Source organism: Megascapheus bottae, chromosome 10 (genome assembly GCF_031878675.1).
Source record: "Megascapheus bottae isolate mThoBot1 chromosome 10, mThoBot2.hap1, whole genome shotgun sequence".
NCBI classification, from domain to species: Eukaryota; Metazoa; Chordata; class Mammalia; order Rodentia; family Geomyidae; genus Megascapheus; species Megascapheus bottae.
In genome coordinates this window covers 3,251,758-3,268,806 of record NC_143518.1, presented here as the reverse complement: position 1 = coordinate 3,268,806, position 17,049 = coordinate 3,251,758, and the positions used below count along the sequence as shown (strand labels likewise).

Here is a 17,049-nt window from a genome sequence, read left to right as displayed (position 1 = left end):
TATTAAATTGTCACCAGAGTTAAGAAAACTGAAGCCAGAGTAATTAAGCAATGTCCTTGCACCCAAACAACCTGGGCTATGAGTGGACAAAAAAAGGTCTGGTTGTATATGAGCGATTGCTCAGGATTGATTTTGGCTCTGCAGGCTCTTTTGCACTTTAACATGAATTTTAAGATGTGGAGGTTTTATTTTTGCTTTGCTATTTCTGTGCAAAATGTCCATAGAATTTCGGGTTAAGTTGAATTGTAGGTATTAGAATTGGGGTCAGATTGAATTGCTTTTAGTAGTAGGATCATTTTCATAATCTTGCTGATGCATGAATATTGGAAGTGTCTTTTCATTGTCTGGCTTCTCCGATTTCCTTCCTCTACACTTTATAGAATTAATTACAAAGACCTTCCACCTCCTTGGTTATCATCATTCATAGTTGGTGTTTTGGAAGCTATTGTGAATAAGTTTGTTTTCCTCTACAGCATGTTCACTATTGGTTATATCGTCTGCAAACAGAGAAAAATTAGCTTCTTTCTGTCTTATTTATGTCTCTTTTATTGATCTGGCTAAGTTATGTTGGACAAGAGTAAAGAATGTATACATTCCATAGTTTAGAAGAAATGCTTTCAATCTTTCCCACTTTTGTATAGTGTTGGCTATGAATTTGTAATACATGACCTTTATTATGATGGGATGTGCCCTTCTAGTTTTAGGGATTTTTTTTCAGTGCTTTTATGGTGAAAGGATGCTGAATTTGGTCAAAAGATTTTTCTGCATCTATTGAAATAATTATGGACTTTTATACTTGATTTTGTTTATATGCTATAATATATTCATTGATTCACATATGTTGAATCATCCTTTCTTTGATCATTGTGTATGATCTCCTTAGCATATCATTGAAATCAATGTGTAGGTAATCTATTGAGGCAATTTATTGTGTTTATCAAGAAAATTGATCTATAGATTTTGTTGTGCCCTTCGCCAGTTTGGATGTCAGGATAATGCTAGATTTTTAATGATATCATTATTGCTTCTACCATCAAGAAGCCCTTGGTGGTAGTTCTTCTAGGATGATTATTAATAAGTATGTACCTCATAGGACACAAAGAGAAGTTATATGCAAATACACATGTGTATTGTGTTGGTGTGTTGGGAGTACAATTGAAAGAGAAACACAAATAACCTTAGTCTAGGTTTTACATACAGACAGTGATATTCATATGTCATTTTCTTTTTTTCATATATTTTTATTGTAATTGATAGAAGGGTTACGTGATATTTGCCAGATAGATGGTGCATTAATTCCCATACATTGATACCCTTTCACATGTCATTTTCTTTTTGTCTAGAAATCTCACTGAGTTTTGGGCACAAAGATTTAGGCTTAAAAATAAAAATAAAAATTAGAGAGCTTTGGGTATAAGAAGCATCCAATAGCTTCATTTAGCACAGTTAAACTTATTTTTAAAAGTGTATGCTAAGCCGGCTGCTGGTAGCTCATACCTTTTACCCTAGCTACTTAGGAGGCTAAAATCTGAGGATCACAGTTCAAAACCAGCCAAGCAGGAAAATCTGTGAGAATCTTAACTCAGCCACCAAGAAACCAGAAGTGGAACTACTGTGGCCCAAGTGGTAGAGTGATAACCTTCATCAAAATAGTTAGGACAGCACCCAGGCCCTGAATTCAAGTTCAAAGACTGGCGCGCGCGCGCGCACACACACACACACACACACACACACACACACACACACACAAAAATGCATTCCACACATAGATTGGATTTATTGTTTGCTGTTCTATATCATGTAAAGCAGGTCAGTACTTCAAAAAAAATTGTCTCAATTCATATACAGATTAAACATTTTTTCCACCATGATATATACCAAGAGTTACAACATAATGAAAAGTGAGTCACAGAACTACATAATGATGGGTAAAAATGTTGCTACACTTGGAAATCACTATAACTTAAACACAGTGGAAAACGCCACACACTTGAGTAATCCAGAAAGAGTAATAATCCATTTGATTACTCAGCTCACCAAGTAAAACTCAAGAGTTATTTTTACTTGTGTGTATACAAGTTCTCATCTGTTAAAGGGGGAATACTATCCACTCATTCCATCTAGGAAAAGTTTAATAAATTCTCCCAAAGCATTTAAAGCCACAGCATAGATGAAGTTAGCAAAACATTTTAATGTCTCTCAATAACCAAACAATAGTTGATCCAGATGTACAAATGTAGTGAAAATAAAATCATGGCAGTGTACTAGAGTCATCAGTATTTAAATATTTCCCACATACTTGGGGAAAATACTTGTGAGATTTATATGCAATAAATTGTTGCTGCCCCAAATTCTTGAAATGATAATAGAATGCGCAACCTCTTTTTTCTTTTGGTTGCAAATATCCACTGGTAATGTAGATACTATAGTCTCTTCATTCACTTTCCAATTGTTGAGTGCTTGAGTAGATTTCACCAGTTACCTACAGTTATGTAGGTAATGTTCTTATGCGTTGATTTCAGCTTCTTGAAATACATACCCAGAAATGGTATGTATGGTAGGGTCATGAATTGACCTACGTTAGTTTTTAAGAAACCTCCATACTAACAGATCTCCCAAAGAGGTTTCACTTGCCTATAATTCCACCTGTGGTATATGAATATTCCACTTTCACCAAGTCCTCACAAGCACTTTTTGGTGTTTGTTTGCTTTCTTGCTAATGGACATTCTCACTGGGAGGAGATGAAATTTTAGTATGGTTTTCATTTGTATTTCCTTAATGTTAAGAGTGTCAAAGATTTCTTCAGATACATGTTAGCCATTTGTACTTCATATTATGAGAGTTGTCTGCTCAACTCATTTTACCTATCAGCCATGAAGAAAAATAAAACTATTCCATCGGCAGGAAAATGGATGGATCTGGAGACAATCATGTTGAATGAGATGAGACAGTTTTATAAGACCAATAAGACCAATATTGCCTATTTTCACTCATTTCCAGAATCTCAAGTCTAAATCATACACATGTGTATGTACATGTGTGCACACACACATACACACACCAATCTATCCATCTATATGATCTGGAGTAAGTACTATCTGCTCTCTTCACACATTTATCGACCTATCCATTTGGCATAAAGTAAATGATAGCTGTGTGCGCCCGCACGCGCACACACACACACATCTCACACACCCAATTTCTCTGACATTTTATAAGTGGTATCTACACACATATATCTATTGGCAAGGATAAGCAATATCTGTATAGACAAACATTCATTTGGCATGTGGTGGGTGATTTTCGTGCACACACATACACACTTATACACATTTATTTGGCATGGCACAAGTGATATCTGCTTTGGACTTGGCTAGGATCTTCAGGGCAACTGCATATGATCTGTGGATAGTTGGAAATTCTTGAAAACACCAAAAGGAATAGCTCCTTAAGCTAGTTGTGAGTGAAATTACAAAGTGGGTCATCCTCAGATCTAAAACTTATCTCCCATGGGTTGGAAACAGTACATGAATGTGAGTGAAATATCAAATAACAGCATGAACTGGGTCTTTGCTAGGAAGACCCTGTATCTTTGCTCCAAGTCTCAGAAAGCCAGCTTTCTCTCTCCCATCAGCCAACAGGTCCCAACTATGACCCACAGATGTTGACCCACTCGTGTGGGGCTTGTCTCAGGCTGATCTGGCTTCCCTAAGCTCTGTGCCCTGAGATTAAGTGACTATTTTGCTTCAGAATTCAGGAAGGCTCAAGGATGGAGCAGTATGATCAAGAGATTTAGAACTGGCTCCACTTCACTCACTAGGCAGCAGCCTCTAAAATACAAAGCCAATGACAAGTCAACAATGTGTCTCAAAAGTTAATAGCACATAGACTCTTGCGAGGACTGCTGTATTTTTATTTATGTTGGCTTTCACAAGGCATGAATGGGAAAAGAACAAGGAAGAAAAATAGCCTAAGATGGGGTGGTTACTGTCAGAACAAGGGCAGTGAGAATAGAAATGTCAGACTCTAGCCTCAGAGAACTTATCTGGAGGGAGCTGCTGGCATGTGTGCTTCCAGAGGTAAAATGAAGGGGTCACAGCTGTTGAGCAGAGAAACAGTGACAAATTGAATAAAAGGTGGTCAAATTTTATTTATTTATTTATTTATTTTTTGTTTGCCAGTCCTGGGCTTGAGCTCAGGGCCTGAGCACTGTCCTTGGACTTTCTCAAGGCTAGAGCTCTACCGCTTGAGCCTCAGCACCACTTCCGGCTTTTTTCTATGTATGTGGTACCAAGGAATCGAACCCGGGTCTTCGTGCATGCTAGGCAAGCACTTTAACCACTAGGCCAAACTCCCGGCCAAGGTAGTCAAATTTTAAAAGACTGACTCTAAGAAAGGTCCACTAGGTTCCTGGAGAAATGTATGAACCATGTAGCAGAGAAGATAGGTACGTAGCCTTCTGGTTCCATTTCCCTGCACGCTTTTATCAGTAAGAAATCATTGATTCTCCCAAACACTTCTGCACTAGAATCAAGTTTTCATTCTTCTTGGCCATGGGAATAGCAACATCTTTGATCTTCAGCTGACTGAAGCAGCTGCCTACTGTTCAGCTTCAAAGTCCGCTTTTATGGCTTTAGGGCACTTTAATAAAGAGTTCTCCCAACCCCCCTTGCATATCATCAGGAATAGTAAGGAACTATATAGCTCATCAGGTGATAGAACACTAGCATCAGAAGGAAATTTCTCTAAGGGGAAAGAAAAAAACCAGCCAGAAACAGTAGAAAATACCTTTTAAACATTTATCCTGGCTTTGTGGGGATACATGCTCCTATACTTTGTCTTCTGCTTATGCTCCGAAGAAGCCACTGTTTTGAAATCAAAGTTAAGCCATCAGAGAGGAAAAGGGGTTGATTTAAAAGCCTTCCATTCTCAAAAACTGCAAAGTGCAGTTTCAAAAAAAAATTCTATTACTCTTATCTGACCAATGTGAATTTCCCACAATATGGTAGAAGTTATTTAGGTCAAGAAAGGCTCTTTTCCCACTGTGGAATATCATTTACAAACCAGTTATCCAACCTGTGCATTTGGAGTTATGACATAAAGAGCAGGAATTTTCTTTACCTGACTGAAAAAGACATTTTACTAGGCTGGAAAGAGACAATATAAGAGATAATATAATCATCTACTTACAGAGGACGAAAGCATCTAAGATGAATCTAGTCTATCAAACTCTCTCTCCTACCCTCCCCACCTCTCTCTCTCTCTATTACTGGCACAATGAATTGAACTCAAAGCCTTGCCCTCTTGCTTGGCTTTGTTGCTCACATCTGATACTCTACCACTTGAGCCACAAACTCATTTCAACTTTTTGCAATTAATTAGAGATGAATTTCTCAAGTTTGTCTGCCCAAGGTTGACTCCAAATTAGGACCCTCAGATCTCACCCTCCAATAGATTGGATTGCAGGTGTGAGCTACTGGCACCTGGCATTTGAAGGAAGATGGGGATAGGGAGGAAAGGGGAGGGGAGGGAAGGAGAAGGGAAGGGAAGGGAAGGGAAAGGAAGGGAAGGGAAGGGAAGGACTGGCAGACTTAAAAGGAAAAGCAAAAAATATGGGCGCAAATAATTGAAGCTAAAATTGTAAGGCCTTATACCAGTTTAAATAATTGGCAATGCTGGGTGTGCTGGATGCCAGTGGCTCACACCTGTCATCCTCACCATTATCTGAGGATCATGGTTTAAAGCCAGCCTGATAGTAAAATCTGTGAGACTTTTATCTTCATTAGCCAACAAAAAGAAACCAGAATTAGAGCTATGGCTTAAGTGGTAGAGCATTCGCCTTGAGGGAAAATGTTTAGCAATAATGGCAGGCTCTAAGTTCAAGAAAGAGTAATGGAACCCCACTTAAATCTTAATCTTTGTCCAACCCTTCTAAGAGCCAGACCCTCATAGTTCATACTTAAAATCCTAGCTACTCAGAAGGCTGAGATATGAGGATCATGGTTTCAGGACAGCCCTGGCAGAAAAGTCTGTGAGATTTTATTTCCAATTAACCAACAAAAAGCAAGGCTGGAGACATGGTACAAATGATGAAGCACCAATATTAGCAAGCCCTGGAATAGGCGAAAGTATAAACTAAGAGAGAAAGAGAGAGAATTAAAAAAGACAAAAGATTTTACCCTTTATATCTTAACCTTCAGAACTATAACATATTATATAAGCGTGTTTGATGGCACTAAGTCTTGGTAATTTGTTGCAATTTCAATAGAGAATATAATTTTAAATTATATTCAATGGCATTAGCAGGTACTGGTTATCCTTCACTTATTGGTTCTTACATTAGAAATAGTAAATGGTGGTATTTACTAACTCTGTCAATTTTTTATTAGTTCCCATTCTTTTAAAAGAAAGGCTTAGAAGACATATGTTTTAAAAATCAGGTGCTGATGGCTTAAGTCTATAACCCTAGCTACTAATGAGGCTGAGATCTGAGGTTCACAGATTAACGAAGCCAGCCTGGGAAGGAAAATCCATGAGACACTTATCATCAAATAGCCTCAAGTGGAGCTGTGTTTCAAAGTGGTATACATCTTAGCCTTGAGCAGGAAAACTTAAGGATAATGTCAGGCCCTGAGTTCAAGTTCCAAGACCAACACCCACTCCATACCCCCCTAAACTGTTAAACTGGTCTTGAGTTACTAGTTGAGTTTTCTCCATTTTTATCAGATTTTTCCCTCATTTTTACTTGTATATTTAATAGGAAAATTAACCTTTTATCTGACTTTACATGTTGCAGTTTTTTTTTCCTAAGTTTTTATTTATTCTTTGATGCCAACATAAAAGGTTTCTTCTGGGACCAAAAGCATGGTGACCTAGTGGTAGCATGCTTGCCTAGCATGCACAAAGCCCTAGGTTCAATTCCTCAATACCACATACATAGAAAAAGCTGGAAGTGGTGCTATGGCTCAAGTGGTAGAGTGGTAGCCTGAGAAAGCCCAAGGACAGTGTCCAGATCCCAAGTTCTAGCCCCAGGACTGGCAAGTAAAAATAAAAATGAAAAAATAAAGGATTTATTTTGCTGTAGTGGAGCTTTTTCAGCTATAATTGCAGCTGAGTTTAAAGTTAAAAGAGGTTTTGTGAAGAAATTTGGCCTTATTTTATTCTAGTATTTTTCCATCTACTTTTACAGTTAGAACTCTCAATTTGTTATAAACTCTGAGTAAAAAAAAAATCATTGTTTCACTTATCTCAAGAACATTTTGTTGTAGAGTTCTCCATTCCTTTCATGATTAGCTATGCTTTCTTTACACTTCCACAATTTTACTTGTTGAATTTTAATTTTTTATTATCTGTAAGTAGTTAGCTATGTCAATTCAAGATGTCAGCTCACGTGCACAGGGCATCTTGCTCCATGGCAGCCCTTTCATACTTCTCCCAAATCTCTCCAAGGCAGAGATCCTCTCAAGTTACCTGGCTCTATTTCTACATATGCACAGGGAATACTATAAGTGCATTCGCCCATCCTCACTTCCTCCATTTCTCTACAGAAATTGGGCCAGCTATTTCCTTCTACTGATCCATTCATTCTGTCCATTCATTCATGATTACCATGCTATTGGAAGCTTGATAATTCACTTTAACATATTAGAAACAGTCAACTCTTTCTACCTTCTTAGGCATTTGCTAACTAACTATATATGTATATATGTATATATATTTGTGTAACTATATATGTATATATAACTATACATACATATATAAATATATACATGTGTTCTTAAATATTTGAATGTCAATGTCTAACTACCAGGAAAACTGCTAGTAACCTTATAGCATTGCTTTGAACTTATAGGCTATGGTTAGTATGGTTATTATGTGTTATCTTAGGGACAAATAATATTTTATTATCCATATTTTTATTGTAATGTATAAAAGGTTACAGTTACATCCACCAGGTAGAAGGTACATTACTTCTCACACATTGATATCTCTTCTCATGTTTTTGTCTGCATTTCTCTCCCCCCATCCCCTCTCCATTATCTTATTTTTCCCCTTCCTTTTCCTATTTCAAATAAACAAATAAATATATATGCGATATGCCAGGTAACAAAATCAGATACAGTAACAATATGAAATTAACCAAAGGGCAACAAAAAAGAAGAGAAATAACATAGTACATTAAGAACAACAATCACACAACATAAAACTCTTGTTTCCATATCCTGGAGATCTTTCATTTAGCCTCATCCTATATGCATCTAGGTTTTGAGCTATTGTAATCCTCTGCTAAGAGAGTCCTAGGTTTGCACTAATTATTACAAATGTGGGAAACCATTGAGCCTATGTTCCTTTGGGTCTGGCTTACTTCCCTTAATATGATTTTTTCCAAGTCTTTCCATTTCCTTACAAATGGAGAGATGTCGTTCTTTCTGACAGCAGCATAGAATTCCATTGTGTATAAATACCACATCTTCTTGATCCAATCATCTAGAGGGGCATCTGGGTTGGTTCCATATCTTCGAAATGGCAAATAGTGCTGCAATGAACATCTTTGTGTTAGTGGCTTTAGTATGTCCTTGTTTTTGGACATTTGGGTAAATACCAAGAAGTGGGATAGCTGGGTCACAGGGGAGCTCTATGTTTAGTCTTTTGAGGAACTGCCATACTGCTTTCCACAGTGGTTGAATGAGTTTGCACTCCCACCAACAATGCAGTAGTGATCCCTCCTGGCCACATCCCTGCCAGCTTCTGTTGTTATTACATTTCTTGATTATGGCCATTCTAACTGGAGTGATTTGCATTTTGATTTGCATTTCTATTATGGCCCGAGATAGGGACAAATGAATTATACATGATGTCTGGTTATCCTTTTCAAATGGTAAAGACGTGGGTTTTTTTTATCTCATGTATATGTGTGTGGGGTGGGAGTGGAGGGTGTCAGTACTGGGGCTTGATCTCAGGACCTGAATATTGTCCCTTAGCTTTTTCAATCAAACCTAGTGCTCTACCACTTGAGCCAGAGCCTCCTGAGTAGCTACAACTACAGGTATGAGTCACCAGCACCAGGATGCCTTTTTATTTCTTCCTATAATAAATGCATACTCACTATAGTCCTAATGATAAATATTCTTCCTTTCCTCTCTTGGATGTCTCAGAGAAGTGTGCTCTTATAGATATGTTAGGAGCTCTTACCAGGACAGTATTCTCTGGGTGTCTCCATGCTAACACTAGCTACCTAAGCCTTATTAATTGAGAATAGCAAGGCTGGAGGAGTCTCAGCTTGATCATACTTTTGAGCATCCTTTTTTCTTGCTTTACATGTTGTTACTTAAAAATGTTTTGTGCTCACTAGATTTTTTTTGGTAACTCCATTTACCTAGAAATTCAAGGATTTTTTTTTAACATCTATTAGTTTTGCTGGGCTATGTCTTTGGATTGGCTGGCCGGATTAAATTGTCTTAAGTATATGATGTGCCCTTTCTTTAAGATCATTTTCTTTGCTGAATATTGGTACCAATTCTAAAAAATCTAGTTACTTAGGGAGATACAGAGGATAGCTGCTCAGAGCCATACTCCATCTTCAGCTAGTCTGAAAAAAACAGGACTAGAAGTATAGCTCATAAGGTGGAATACCAGGTATGAGTGAATATGAATATGAAGCCCTATGCTTAAATCCCAGCACTGCCAAAAATAAACTATAATACAGATTGTTCTTTTATTCTTAGGAAGATGTCTTCAGTTCCCTGTTCTTCAGTCTTTCTGTAATGTATACTAGATCTGCCTTCTATCTCTATCACTGTATCTACTTATTCTTTGTAACTCATCACATAACTTGAAAATTTTATTTTTCATCGCATTTCATTCTACTTCAAATTGAATCTCTTCTCTCTTGGGCAGTTTTTTATTTGGCCTTTTAAAACTTTTTTCTATTCTTAAGACATTTCTGAACTCAGTCACTCTTAGCTCTCTTTTTTTTGGTCCATTTTGTCCTGTTTCTGAATCTGATTTTGATTTATTTTGTATGTGTCTATAAATGCTGGTTTGAAAATAATTACTTGAAGCATGGTGTTGAAATATTACTTCCACCTGTCATATTTTTGTTGAGAAAGTTTTACTAGCTAACATTTGAGTCTCAATTTATCTTCTATTACTTTTTTTATCCTAATACTGAGGCTTGAACTCAGGTTCTAGGTGCCATCCTTTGGTTTTTCACTCAATAGTAGCACTCTTCTACTTCAGTTACAGCTCCACATCTGGCTGTTGGTGGTTAATTTTTCAAGAATTAAGTCTCAAGAACTTTCCTACCTGATCCAGCTACCTAAGTAGCTAGGAATACATCACCATTGGACTCTCTTTTCATGTATAATACTTTTGTATAGGTATTGTCAATACCTTTCTTTTCTTGTACTATAAAGTATTTAAAATAATATCACTTATTTCTGATAAAGGTGGCAGTTTATATCCTTTTTTGTTGGTGGTCATGGGCTTGAACTCTGCACCTGGGCACTGTCCCTGAGCTCTTCACCTCAAGGCTAGCACTCTAGCCCTTGAGCCATAGCCCCACTTCCAGTTTCTCATGATCAGTTGGAGGTAAGACTCTCATGGACTTTCATGCCAGGCCTGGCTTTGAATAGCCAGTCCTCAGATCTCAGCCTCCTGAGTAGCTAGGATTACAAGCATGAGCCACAAGCACCCACCAGTTTATGTCTTTTTATTTTTTGTGTCAGTATTAGAACTCAGGTTCTTATGCCCACTTTGCCCTGATTGCTCATGGCTGGTGATCTGCCACTTGAGCCATGCCTCTGGCATACCATACCTTGGGTAGGATAATAACTCCATTCATTTCAGTAAATTATTTTGTTAGTATGGATTGTGGGAAATATTATAATTTGTAATTTTATCAGGTAAGCTTGAAGATTTCATGATTATGCATCTTTTTGATCAAACATCCATAAATACCTATAGAATGTCAACTCTCCAAAAAAATAGAATGGAAGAAAGACAGCCTCTTCAACAAGTTGTGCTGGCAGAACTGGTTAAACACTTGCAGAAAACTAAAGTTGGATCCTTCTTTGTCACCCTGCACTAGAATTAACTCCAAATGGATCAAAGACCTGGAGGTAAAAGCTGACACACTGAAAACTTTACAGGAAGGAAGAGGAGATACACTAGGCCTCCTTGGCACAGATCAAAACTTTCTTAATAAGGACCAAGAATCACAACAAATCAGAGAAAGGCTGGATAAGTGGGACTGCATTAAACTGCAGAGCTTTTGTATGGCAAAGGACATAGCTAGTAAATTAATTAGGAAGCCTACAGAGTGGGAGAAGATCATCACCCACCAAACAACGGACAAAGGCCTCATATCTAAAATATATCAACAACTCAAAAAATTGAATCACTCCAAAACTAACCTCCAAAGTAACAACCATCTCATTAAAAAATGGGCCAAAGACTTAAAAAGAGTCTTCTCTGAAGAAGAAACAAAAATGGCCTATAGACACATGAAGAAATGCTCAACATCTCTGGTCATAAAAGAAATGCAAATCAAAACAACTCTAAGATTCCACCTCACTCCAGTTAGAATGGTCAGGATCAGGAAAACGAATAATAACAGATGCTGGAGGGGATGTGGCCAGGAGGGATCACTACTACACTGTTGGTGGGAGTGCAAACTCGTTCAGCCACTATGGAAAGCAGTGTGGCAGTGCCTGAAAAGGCTAACCATAGAACTCCCCTATGACCCAGCAATTCCACTACTTGGCATTTACCAAACTATCCAGAATCTAGGGCATACTAAATCCACTAGCACAACAATGTTCATTGCAGCACTATTCACCATAGCAAAGATATGGAACCAACCTAGATGTCCCTCAGTTGATGAGTGGATCAACAAGTTGTGGTATTTGTACACAATGGAATTCTATGCTGCTATCAGAAAGAATGACATCGACCCATTTGTTAGGAAATGGAAAGACTTAGAAAAAATCATATTAAGTGAAGTAAGCCAGACTCAAAGGAACTTAGGCTCAATGGTTTCCCTCATTCATCATAATCAGTAGAAACCTTGGGCTCTACTAGCAGAGATCTACAATAGAGCAAAATCTTGATACATAAGGCCATATAGTATGAAGCTAATTGAAAGGACCTCCAGGATATTGAAACAAAAGCCATATAATGAATGATTGTTGTCCTTAATGTACTATGTTGTCTCTCATCTCCTTTGCTGTCCCTTGGTTATCTCATACTGTTATAGTATCTCACTTTGTTATCTGATATATTGAATTTATTTGTATTTGGATATTTGAAATTTGATAGGGAAGGGGGGAAAACCAAGATGGGTGGGGGGTGTGGGAGGGGGGAGGGAAATGGGTACCAAGACATGTGAAAGGGTATCAATGTATGTGAATTAATGCACCTTCTATCTGGCAAATATCATGTAACCCTTTTACTAATTACAATAAAAAAATGCAAAAAAAAAAGAATGTCAACTCTCCAATCAGTCTCAGCTTTTTGGGAAAATGTTTGAGTGACTTTATAGAGCTTTCCTTCATCATACCAACATTTGTCAAAAAGGATGATTAAACATTATAAAGCTAACATCATATTTATAGGTGACCAAAACCCAGTAGAAACTGTTTGCACTTGGGTGTAATTATGACAACAAGCACATACATACTGTGTTCTTAGATTAAGAGGAGGCAAACAAAGCAAATATATACAGCTATACAAAAAAGCTGTAAGAGTAATAGTTCCAAACTCCATTTAAGCACTATGGCATGGTACTGGTGAGGTGGATCAAGTTTATCTCAAGGAACAAGGTATCTTCATACCAAGGTAATTACTTTATTGAAGTTGGGATTGATCGTAACACATGAAGAGTGAACTCTATCCTGGCTGGTGATTAGGAGAGATAAAACATGGGTGCATCTGGGAAAGGCTTATGTCTGGCAACATCATCTGAGGAACCATTGAAGAAATCATGTTTGGTGTTGTTTAAAACAAGCTTGTACTGGGCCCTGGTGATTTATATCTTTAATCCTAGCTATACAGCAGGCTGAGATCTGAAGATCAAGGTTTGAAGCCAGCACAAGCAGCAAAGTCCATGAGACTCATCTCCAATTAACCGCCAAGATACTGGAGGTAGAGCTGTGGCTGAACTAGTACAGCATTATCTGTGAGCAAAAGAAAAGCACAGTCCCTAAATTCAAGCCCTATAACAAGCATGCACACACCTCACACATGTACCCTCCCCACACACAAATCAAACATAAAACCTTGTATCACTACACTAGTGCTGTTAGTATTCACAGAATTAGCCTTTAGTGAGCATAGTCTGTCACTCCAGAGGAAATCTAGTTCTAACAAAGTAAGATTTACAGTGATGACTTAGCAAAATTTCTAACAGTGACAATCTTCCCCAAATAAGTACAGTCATGTATCACTTAATGTCAGGGTCACATTCTTAGAAATGCATTGTTAAGTGACTTCATTGTGTATGAACACAAGACAATATGCCTAAAAATTGAATATGGCTACATCATCACTATGAAAACGATTTCATGGGCCCTCTGGTGCATAAGTGGCTGTTATTGACTGGAATGTCAGTGCGACAATAAAATTACTTTTTGAGCAGTGACTCCTCACTGTCCACCAGCCCCACTGGATATACACACTAAACATGTCTAATGAGGAAGTTCTTATAGGTTAAAGATACTTTCGAAAACAGTGGTTAAGATTCTAAAGTATATACGCATCTACTCATGATGCAAATTTGGGGTAAAGGAGACCTTCTACAAAGAACTATAGGATAATAAATGTTTTGAAGTAAAAATAAGAATGGAGTGTTAGAAAGATTGAAAGAAGAGAAGTATAGCTAGACCCAGAGGGAGAGTGAGAAATGGGATGGATCAGGAAAGAAGTAGGCAAAGATTAGCCTGTGCTGAGACCATGAGTCATATGCTAATGGTTTGACATTGATCCTAATGGAAAATGAAGACTATTGTTTGTTTCAGCATCACATGTGTGTAAAGAGATATGTATACTAAGTCCAGTTAACCTGCCTTATTTGAAGTTCAGTGGCACATGAAGTGTGGTCTAACTAAATGAACAAAGAAATAAATAATATACAAAGAAATGTCACTAGGCACTGGTATCTCATGCCCTTAATCTTCACTACCAGGGATGTTGAGATCTGAGGATTACAGTTCGAAGCTAGCCAAGGCAGAAAAGTATATGAGACTCATCTCAAAAGCCAGAAGTAGAGCTGTGGCTCAAGTGGTAAAGCACTAGCCTTGAGCAGAAAAAAACAAAGTGAGAAGAACTTAAGGCCCAAAATTCTAGCCGCCAAAATCATATTAAGAGAAGTAAGCCAGACCCAAAGGAACATAGACTCCATGGATTCCCTCATTTGTAATAATTAGTACACATCTAGGATTTTCCTACCAGAGGATCACAATAGCTCCAAAACTATGTACATATGGCCATATAGGAAGAGGCTAAATGAAATAAACTCTAGGATATGAAAACAAGAGGTTTATCTTTCTGATTGTTGTTCTTAATATACTATGTGAAGTTATTTCTTTTCTCTTTTATCCCTTTATGGTTAATCTCATGTGGTGACTGTATCTGTATCTGTTACCTTGTATATTATATATACATTTATTTGTTTATTTGAGATAGGGAAGGGAAGGGGAGAAAACAAGATGATTGGGAGAGGGTTGGGGGAAAGAAAAATGGGAGAAAAACAGAAGGGGTATCAATGTTCAATAAGTAATATACCCACTACCTGATGAATGTAACTCTAGCTCCTCTATATATTACTCAGACAATAAAATAGAAAAGAGAGAGAGACACACACATACACAGAGGGACAGAGAGACAGAGAGACAGAGAGACAGAGAGAGAGAGGAGGCAAAACAATAAAAGGAAATTTCAAAAAACAGATACTTGTAAGTTCCTGTGCATACATTGAAGATAAATAAATATGCTTGATCAGTCCTGTATAATCTACATTTAAATGATTATGTTCAAGTCCTTGCACTTAATTTTATGAAAATCTGCTCTACCCAACTCCCCAACACCAGAGCAAGGTAAAAGTGAATGTATAATTCAATTAATAGAAAGAAAACTTGAGATTTGTTGATAGGATGTATGTCTTTAGCAGAAGCTATTGTAGAATTTAAGTTAAGCATTTGAGAATGCACAGCAAAAAAAAGACACAAAAATGATTTTGAATTAACTGAAGACAAGTGATAAGTATTTCAGAATATATTTAGTGCTGTATTTTAGGATTACCAGGATCTACCATGAAGGTATCACCTATTAGTTAAATCCAACATTTTTTTTTGCTAGTGCTAGGGCTTGAACTCAGAGCTTAAGCACTGTCCATGGGCTTTCTCAAGGCTAGAGCCCTACCACTTGAACCACAGCATCATTTCTGGCCTTTTCTTTGTATGTCTACCAAGGAATTGAACTCGGGTCTTTATGAATGCTAGGCAAACACTCTACCAGTTTAGCCAACTGGCTCAAATCCAACAAAATTTTAAAGCAGGAAGATAAAGCTGAACTCCCTGTAGTTGTAATTTACTACTTGGCTATGTCTGAAGTTACACCACAGTGATTTTTGTTTTTGTACTGAAATAGTGTATATACTCTTATAGAAGCTGAAATGATTTCAAAGAAATTTTTACCTAGCTCCATTTGTGCAAGAGAGAAGGCATGCTCAAGGTGAGTTTAATTGCAGCCCAATTAAACTGCAGAGGCCTGATAAAAGAAAATAAAAAAAATCCCTTGCCTGTGGCAAGCAAAGAAGATTTAAAATAATTGGAAAAAGAAAACAAAAACAAAAAATGTGAAAGTCTCCAACGATGCTAATTTTCCTTTCCAGCCATGTCCATACTTATTAGTTAGCAATCAATGGGAAAATGTGGCTCCATTCACACGATTTCCAAATAAAACTTTCACTGCGAAATAAAACCTGGCTAGGTCCATCTCTAATGAGAAAGCCAGAACATTTCTTAAGGATGTGATTTCATGAGTTTCCTGGGCAACTCGCTACAGAAAGAAATGAAGAAAACAGCTCTCTGGTGGCTCATTAAAGGCTTTCGAGACTGACTAGACGATAGACTCACATGTCTTTCTTTACCAGAAAAAGTGACACAAACTCTGCAAGAAATTTGAATGCTAATCGCAAGAGCTGTTCCTGGATCTCAGACTTCCTGTCTTCACTTCCTTTTCCCCTTTCATTATTTTGAGTCTTTTTAAAAGTTTCATTTTCTCTGACCTTGGTATTGGTTCCACCAACACAGACCTGCGTTCTCCCTCATACTTCATAAAAGGAACACTGAGTGGGGTAGCTGAAGGTGGTGTGCAAGCCAAGTCACCAGGCAGTGTGAACATGTGTTCCGCCATACACTTTTGCCTGACTGGTGAGGCTGCAGCCCTCAATCAGCCTTCTTTCCTCTAGATCCATTTCTACCCTTCCCCAAGGCAGCAGATAAGGTCCCTCCCACTGTTCTCACTAATTATTTCTGATGTGTGGCTGGCAAAGGTATTTGCAAGGCTCTGTCTGTGTTCTGTGCTGGGTTGACCTCACCCCTTGGGAGATAAGAAGATGTGTATCTTTGAATCAAAAGATCTGAAAATGTAGTCAAGATGTACTCCTGTGATCCCTTAATGTACTTTAAGCCAGGGCCTCTTTTATTGTCTCTCAAACAGCATTTCCCCAATGCCCTGCAGTGTCAGCCTCTTCTTCAAAGTGCCTCACAGAGAGCACCTGACATCTCGGGCTAGAAGCAGGAGAGAAGGAGAAACTCAGTCTTGCTGTTCATCACTCAAGGCCTGGGAATGTGACAGGGGGAGGCCCCACTTTTCCACTGAGATAAGGGGCAACGCAGAATGCCTCTCCATTTCAAAGCCTTCTAACACTCCATGAAGACAGTTAGAAGTGCGTGTGTGTGTGTGTGTGTGTGTGTGTGTGTGTGTGTGTGTGTGTGTGTGTGTGTTCCAACATGGTGGTGATTCTAACCAATACCACCTCTTACATG

General features: G+C 37.9%; 1 pseudogene; it reads right to left on the bottom strand.

Annotated features, from left to right (window-relative positions):
• Positions 1-16,414, bottom strand: part of LOC150057337 (T-complex protein 1 subunit zeta pseudogene) — a 63,663-nt pseudogene extending 47,249 nt beyond the window's left edge.
• Between the last annotated feature and the right edge of the window lie 635 nt (positions 16,415-17,049).